This window comes from Lactuca sativa, chromosome 8 (genome assembly GCF_002870075.4).
Source record: "Lactuca sativa cultivar Salinas chromosome 8, Lsat_Salinas_v11, whole genome shotgun sequence".
Taxonomy (NCBI): Eukaryota; Viridiplantae; Streptophyta; class Magnoliopsida; order Asterales; family Asteraceae; genus Lactuca; species Lactuca sativa.
In genome coordinates, this window is record NC_056630.2 from 155,902,703 (window position 1) to 155,909,359 (window position 6,657).

At 40.2% G+C, this 6,657-nt stretch overlaps 1 non-coding gene across 1 annotated transcript; it reads left to right on the forward strand.

Annotated features, from left to right (window-relative positions):
• The first annotated feature begins 2,158 nt into the window (after nucleotides 1–2,158).
• Nucleotides 2,159–2,265, forward strand: LOC111915770 (small nucleolar RNA R71). Its single transcript, XR_002858267.2, has one exon. It is a non-coding gene; the product is annotated as a small nucleolar RNA R71 (small nucleolar RNA).
• The last annotated feature ends 4,392 nt before the right edge of the window (nucleotides 2,266–6,657 follow it).

The window sequence follows — 6,657 nt, forward strand, 5'->3', positions numbered from 1 at the left end:
TCGTCTTTGATGTTGCACCACCGGCCTTGCTCCTTCTTCTAAATTGATTTTGTGAGAGCAGTAGGATGGACTTATTCCCTTGATGTCGGAGATGCTCCATGCGATGGCTCTTTTCCTTTTCTTCAACACGCGTACAAGCTCCTCCTTTTCCGTCTTGGATAGGTCCGAGGCTATGATCACAGGCTTCTGATTTCCTTCTTCCAGAAAGGCATACTCCAGATGGTCAGGTAGTGTTTTGAGCTCCAATTTGTTGTGCATAGTGACGGACTCGCCGAGTGCAGGTTTGATACTCGGCGAGTTGGTGGCTGCATTCACGACTTCTGGCTTTTCTTTAGATGTACTCTGCGAGTAGATCGGGTCTACTCGGCGAGTAGGGCTTTCAGCTTGCTTCTTTATTTCTTCATACTCCGCTTCTTCCAACAGTCTTTCAATTTCTAGTAAGTCCTTTTCTGGATCAAATACTTCATCCAAAGCTGCAAACTTGCTGGAATCTTTAGGTATGTCTTCTTCCAATATTTCGTCAAGCATGTCGATTGAGAAAGTCGTGTCGTCACTACTCCTTGAGTACTTCATGGCTTGGTCTACCCCGAATGTCACTAAATCGTCCCCAACTCGCAATGTGAGCTTAGAATCTCTCATGTCTACGATAGCGCTAGCGGTGTTGAGGAAAGGCCTTCCAAGGATGATTGGCACTTGCGGATCCGCCTCCATGTCGAGAATGATGAAATCAGCCGGGAATACAAATTTGTCTACTTTTACTAGCAAATCTTCATAAATGCCCCTTGGGAAAGTAACAGTCTTGTTTGCCAAATGAATTGCCATTCGAATTGGCCTTGGCTCCGGGAGGTCCAGCTTCTTAAAGAACGAGTATGGCATAAGGTTCACACTTGCTCCAGAATCAGCTAAGGCATGAATTGCAGCCAAGTTACCAAATTGGCAAGGTAAAGTTAAGCTCCCCGGATCACCCTTCTTCTTTGGTAATTTGTTTAACATTGCGGCGGAGCAATTCTCATTAAGCACTACCTTCTGCACTTCCTCCATCTTTCTTCTGTTAGTGAGGAGTTCCTTAAGGAACTTTGCATACTTGGGCATTTGCATGACGGCTTCAATGAAAGGAATGTTGATTTGAAGAGTTTTAATATGATCTAGAAACTTCTGATATTCCTCTTCCTGCTTCTCTTTCTTGGCTCGGGCTGGGTATGGCATTGGAGGCTGGTATGGTTTCAAGGGCGGCTGTTCATTCGTTTTAGCAGGGGTACTCGCCGAGTCCATCGGTCCTACTCGGCGAGTAGCACTCTCAGATTGTGAGTGTTGGTTTTCGACTTGTTTTTCCGTTCCTTCCTTCTGTGAGTCCTTGGTTGCTTCAGTTCGAATGGGGGCCAGGGGAGTAATGATCTTCCCACTTCTTGTAGTAACAATATTTACTTGTGCGCCTCGTGGGTTGTTATCGGTTTTGCTAGGAAGCTCACCCGGTGACCTTTGGTTTAGTTGTTGAGCAAGTTGCCCAAGCTGCGTTTCTATGTTGTGGATGGATGCTTACTGGTTCCTGAGCATTGTTCTTGTTTCTTGGATAGCAACATCATGGTCACTATGTCTTTTCTCGGAAGCGGCCACAAATTTAGTTAGCATATCTTCCAAGCTTCGCTTCCTCTCTTGCACCGGCTCCTCCTTTTGGTAAAAGCCTCTTCCTTTTTGTCTGTACTTCTCCTCCTTGGCCTTCTTATACTCTTCGTAAGGCAGCCACTCCTTCTTTTGTTTGCGCCAGTCCTCATCATACCGGTCACCACTCGAATAACATACTTGTGCCTTTTTGTTGCCGTTCTCATCCAAATCGCAATCTCTAGTGAGGTGAGGTCCATTGCAGTTTTCACAACCCACCCGTATGGCATGGATAGTTTGATCCATTTTGTCCATTCTCCTATCCATGGTTTTTAACATGGCCATGACCGCGGATAAATCTTCAGTAGCAGCGTACGCGGCTCCCCTCGTGACACCATTCCTAGGGTTGTGGTATTCTCTAGAGTGTTTAGAGAATTCTTCAATCAATTCTTTAATCACCGGGGGTGGCTTCTTTGTAAGTGGGCCTTGTGAGTCTAGCAACTGCCGGGTTGTGACATTGACTCCATCATAAAAGATGGAAACTTCTTGCTGGCTGTTTAGATCATGGTGTGGGCAATTTCGTAGCAGACTTTTGTACCTCTCCCATGCTTCATATAAAGACTCTCCAGCTTGCTGTTCAAAGTTTGCAATGGCCTTCTTGAGTTTGGCTATTTTGGATGGTGGGCAAAAGTGATCTATAAATTCTTCCTTCATTCTGGCCCAAGTAGTGACTGACCCGGGGGGAAGTGATTTGAGTCAGTCTTTAGCAGCTCCCTTGAAGGTTACCGGAAGCATCCGAAGTAGTTGAGTTTCGCGGGTTACATTTGGAATGTTGAAGTAATCAGCAACATCATTTACTTCATCCAAATGTTTGTAGGCATCTTCATGATCTTTCCCATAGAAAGGTATTTCCTTGAGTGCAGCTAGGATATGACCTTTTAGCTCGAAGGTAGCATTTGCGGGAATTGCGGGTTGCACAAGTCCCGGGCCATGGTCGTCGCGCATCCTCTTCTTCCATTCTCCCATGGGAATTTCATCAATGTTAGCCATAGTGAATGTTAATTCTTCCTCCGATTCGGTTTCTTGTTCGTACGTTGCCTCCTCTTCTTCCTCGGTCTCGTATCCAATATCTTCTTGAATTGGCTCCTCAATTGTCAAGGAAGCGCTAGAAGCTCCTGATTTACTGCTCTTCTTTTTCCCAAAAACAGTCTTCAAGGTGGACAATGGTGATTTCTTTGGTGTGCTTGAACTCTCCACGTCCTTCCCTTTGTTTCTTTTCAATGCGGATTCGGGGTCTTCAAATGGGGGTACCAGTGGTGTGTTTGCTCCTATGGTCATGAGAGTCCTGAAATTGATCAAATAAAAAAAACGTAAAAAGAACAAAAAGATTGTAAAAAAAAATTGTTGACTAAACTGCTACTCGCCGAGTAGGTGCGAGTGCACTCGGCGAGTATCAGTAATATTTCAAAAAAAAAAATTTAAGTTTTAACCTAACTAAAACAGATACTAAAACCTAATTACTAGTTACTAAATTGCAATAAATGAACTTTATGCAAGTAAACTCACACAAAGAATCGAAAAAATTAGGAATTAGCTTAATTATTTAGAACCGTTCCCCGGCAACGGCGCCAAAAACTTGATGTGTGTTTATTCAACTAGTTTTATCCCTACTTTTTATTAATAATTTGAGCACACAAAGGCAGTGAACCTGTCTTTAAGTGGTATAGATTGATAAGTGAGGTATCGAACTCAGGGACTAATTTTAACTAAAACAAATAATAAAAGTAAAGGGTTTTTCTCTAGTTTTGCAAGACTAGAAACTTGGACAAACTAAATTAACTAATTAACTAAAGCAACAACTATTCACCAAATTTGATAAAGATGTTTCTATTTAGGTTCAACCAATTCACTCCTATGGTTATTTAAGTTAAGGTAGATTAATTGCCATTGGTTACCAATTATAATAGTTAGGTTCATATTCATTACTCCTAACCCTTAGACAATTAACTAATTTAAGCGTTGATCAAGTGTTTAAACTAATTAATTCCCTAGATTAATTATTTGGATTAAATAAGATTTGTAATGGTTAATTAAGTTATTAATTCAATTAACCTCTTGTTGATGGTTTCTCAAACAAGCTCACATATTAATCTTCCTATTTTCTTATTAATCTCAGTTTCATAATCATTACTTCTAAGCATATGTTTTAGCATTCACATAGACATATGAGGTTAACAATTAAGTGATGTTCATGCAACCTAATTGCCTTCCAATTAACAGAAAATAGTAGTGATTAATACATAAGGTTCTTTAACAAACTTGATTTAATAAATCACCAATAGACAATTAAGCAAGAATTTTATAATCAAACCATAGGAGTTCTTTGGTATTCCCCAAACAGAAACAAAAACGAATTTAGCTCATAGTTGCAGTAGAAACAAACACAAAAACAAAGTTTATTAATGCAAACATGTTTAATTCCTAAGTCTAAGTGGTAGAATTAACCTAATTGCTTGAATTCTTCCAATTCTTGAAGCTTAGGGTTCCTTAGCGCCTTCTCAACCTTTTAGTCGCAGCTGATCCTTCAAAAATCGCCAGGAATGCCTTCCCATGGGATAGGGATTCGTCTTTTATAGATATCCCAAAACAGAGGGTACTCGGCGAGTAGCAGAATCAACTCGCCGAGTAGGTCCATACTTATCCGTCTTGAATTCGCAGTCGTATTTATCTTCTAGCATATCGTCATGCACTCGCCGAGTAGAGTCGATATACTCGCCGAGTAGGTCCTTCTTTCACTCTTTAATCTTCACTTGCTTTCCTTTTCTCCTTTTTGCCTCCAAGCATATCTTTTGGACTGAAAACACAATTCACAACATTTTAAGTACCTTTTGTCCACATTATTCTCATAATCAATCAAAAATAACTAAGAATATATGTTAAATAATTAACAAATTATGCACATATCACCTACTGTCATAGTTCATTCAGAACTTCTCGCAAATTATAGAAACCCTTTCGACGTTGACCCAGCAAGGGGTGGCCCTCGACTGGGAAGTTTAGAAAGAGAAAGAACCCTTGGAAGTTCCAAGTGAGAGACCAAGTTCTTTAGGAAAAACTCACTCTGGGAATGGCTTAATACGCTTCGTATCGCATGGAAAGCTAAATCCAAGATAGATAGGACCTCTGAGATTCTTACCAGAATCGGTCCTATATCTCGCAGACTAAACCTACTTCGCAAACTCAGTAACATACATTTTACTTTTCGCGTCTCGATCGTGAAACCATACCTTTCTGTTAGGACTCTTGTAAGTCCACTCGTCAAGATCCTCACCTTTGTATTAGAACCGCAGTGACCCTCGACCGAGAGGTCAAGCGGACGAAGCAACGCGATCGCCCGTTACTGAAGGTTCGTTGGGATACCAACCGAGGACCCGATTTCACTTAGGAGCGCTAGAACCAATCGATTAGGAAGTTCCCTCCTCTCGACTCGATCATTCATACCTACTTCCTTACCTAAATTCTAATTTCGTGACGAAATTCCCTTTAACAGGGGGATGATGTGGCAACCCCAAATTTCCATTCGGTCAAACCCTAAAAGTCAACCACTTCGTATCATAAGTCAATGTCATTATTTCTTATTTTTAAGAAATATAAATTTCGTTTGATTATTTTAATACTATTTTTAAGCGAACGGGTGAAAGAAAGTGTTGTCTCGGGTTTTGATTTTTGAAAACCGCAAACACTTCGCGTATTAGAAACACCCGACCAAAATTTTATGTTTGGGTTGAAAAATCACCCAAAAATCATGAACTCATACCTATGTATGATTTTACTCCCCAAAAACTAGTCATTTGTGTTTACTCCCCAAAAGTCAAAAAGAGTAACTCCAAAATATCCTCTCAAGTATCATCCAAGTTTTTATTCCAAATCTTCAAAGTTGTAAGTGTTCTAACCAATTCAAGTTAGTATATCACTTAATATAGTGATTTTACATCCTTTAATTCATTCATTTATGTGTTTTGACTAGTTTTTCCAAAACACCAAGAACACACACTAAGTGTTCTTGGCCTTTTAGCTCAAATCAAGCCTTCTTATAGTAAGTACTTCCATCCTTGAGCATTATTGAGCTAGTACTACATTTAAACATCAAGAAAATATGTCAAGAGCACAATATTGGAGGTGTTCACGGTCCAAGAATGTTCTTGGGCCGTAAACACCATAAAGGGCACCAAAGTGTGCCTAAGTCCCTATCTAAGCCCTAGTTTGATGTTTAAACCATCCTTGACACATTTAAACCCTTCCTTATAGTGTTTAAGCCTTGAAAAAGCACCAAAACCCCCACTTTTATGTGTTTATGGTCTAGGTATGTCCCAAAACCGTAAACACCCCAAAAAGTGTGTAAATGTCCATTAAAAGTCCCATGGTTGTTCCTTATGGCTAAATCTAACCTAGACTAGTGCCATGATTGAGCTAAGGACTTGAAAACCCCAAATACCATAAACCTAGGAGTTTAACGTAGTAAACTCATGATTTTAAGGTAGTAAACTCATGAGAAATGGTCCTTAGACCGTAAACTCCATTTAGGAGTGTTTTGATGCCCTAGTCCATTCCAAAGGCCAAACCACTTAGTAGAATTGCTCCAAGAGGCTTGTTAAACCACCAAACAACACCTAGTCATTAGAACTAGAGTTTACGACCGTAAACTCTAGAGTTTACTACCGTAAACTCTTGGTGTCATGACCATGAAAACCGTAAACTCCAAGGGAGTTTACCCTTGGACCCCAAACACACTAGCCTTTCCCTACAACACTTAGATGCAACCCTTGAGACGTATAACACTTGTATAAATTGTTTAGCATGTCCTAGAGTGTCTTAACTTTGTATATTAGTTGTTTAAAGACTAATTGTGTATATACATATATCCTTATATGTTATTAGGATCTTTGTGCGTGTCTAAGCCTTCTCTTGACACCAAGCACTTATACGACACTTCCTTCCGATCCACTTGCTACAGGTGAGTTCATACCCCTTAATCAATGTTTTAACTATTTTTAAATG